We start from the raw sequence: 2,083 nt of genomic DNA on the forward strand, positions 1-2,083 counted from the left end.
ATGCTGTGTAAACTTGTGTTTACTAATCTATAAAGTAAACACTGGTCCTTTGTTTTAAGTTGTATCAAACAGATCTAGTTTTTCTTGTACTCTCTCAAGGAAGAAGCTGAGTTTTTTACATACAAAGAACCCAAAATTTGTAGCAAAATACTAGCTTAAATTTAATACAAAATTAAGAGAGTTTTAAAATATTATATGCACTATTTTATTTCAGCTAAACATAATATTACAACATTTCTAATCTGCTTTGTTAACCAAGTAACAAACATTCAAAAAGCCTTAAAAATATCCAAAAAACATTCACCCCTTATGTTGTATTCATTACCTACCAAGTGGTATCAGAGCAAAATCTGAAAGAAAACAGATTAAAGATCTTGGAAGAATGAATACACAGAAGATTAGTAGTATCAAGATACCAGCCTTTGATAAAACTAACTATATATTATGGAAGAAAAAGATGATGTTGTTCTAAGGATGGACAATCCCTTGTACATCCAGATTCTGAAGAATGAACCTTTCACTCCTATGAAAAGGACTGAAGAATCTACATATGGAGATATGGTTATCCCAGCTCATTATAGTCCTAAAGATCCTTCAAAATACACAGACATTGAGAAAGAAAAAGTTTCTCTTGATAGTAGTCTGTAATTAGTTCTGATAAAGTCACTTGACAATGTTATGTACAATAACATTATCAACTGTGACACATCTAAACAGATTTGGAAGAAAATAGAAATTCTATGTGAAGGTACAGAAGAAGTTAGATTAAATTAAAGGAGAATACTGGTGTCTCGGTATGAGGGTTTCATGGCTAAACCAAAGGAAAGTAAAACTGATATTTTTAAAAGATTCAATAAGCTGATTAATGACTTGCAGCTTCATGACAAATACTATGAAGTTGAGGAGGTTAACTTGAAGTTTTTGCTTACCCTTCCTGATCATCTACAACAGAAGATTTCAGCTATAAGAGAAGGGAGAGACTTGAGCAGAATGACACTGGATGTTTTGTATGGTATTCTAAAAACCTTGTTATGGGTAAAAAACTAAGGTTATTATTTGCTGTATTTATTACTAAGGTTCGGGAGCTCAAGGCCTTTAATGGCTGCTCTCGTGTTTTGTAGCTTAATTCTGCCTTTACGAGATGCCTACGTTTATCTGAGATTTAGAGAATCAATCCAAAAACGTAGTTCTTATTTGTGGGGATAGGCCCCTTATATAGATATTGGAAGTCCTTGAATTGGACTTGGTATAGGAGACTTGGTGGGCAAGTCTCAGAATTAGAATGGACTTTGGAGTCCTAAGAGGTAGGAAGTTGATTCCTTATCCTATGAGGTTCCTTAGAGGACAATCTACAAGGATTTATATCCCCACTAGGACTTATCTTAATAGATGTTTTTCTCCCTTATTAATTAATTACAAAATTAATTAATAATCAGGGTTTTGGGCCTTCTTTGTTCCATCAGGCCTGATCTGGTCCATCAGGCCTGATCAATGTGTTAACCTTTTGGTCTGAATATCATACATCTTCTTATTGGGCCTAGCAGTCCACATCTTGTATAATCAATGTAATATTTAATTACACAATCAAGATTTATCTATCCTATCATTTGCCCCCCAACTTTTGGGAAACAGAGACTAGGTTTCGCAGAAGTTAAGTTCATTTGTTCCTTTATAGGGTATCGTTTTTGCGTAAAGTGTGGAGCGACCTACACATTTACTATGATTTACTTTTATCCCTTTTTATTTAGAAATTATTTTAATTTCCAGGAATTTTTTCTTTATTCTGGGATTTTTCCTCAATTTTCTGAAATTTTTCCCTTTATTCTGGGATTTTTCCTTAATTTTATGGATTTTTTTCCCTTTATTCTGCGATTTTTCCTCAATTTTCTGGAATTTTTCCCTTTATTCTGGGATTTTTTCCTCAATTTTCTGGCTTAAAATTGATCAGGATTTATACCAAATCGATCAGGAATCCTGGTCGAAATCGATCAGGATCCTGATCGATATTACTGTGATATTGCCATTCTGGTCGATTAAATCTTCGATCAGGATTCATGATCGATTTCGATCAGGATCCTGACCG

The sequence above is a fragment of the Apium graveolens genome, chromosome 9, assembly GCF_009905375.1.
Source record: "Apium graveolens cultivar Ventura chromosome 9, ASM990537v1, whole genome shotgun sequence".
Taxonomy (NCBI): Eukaryota; Viridiplantae; Streptophyta; class Magnoliopsida; order Apiales; family Apiaceae; genus Apium; species Apium graveolens.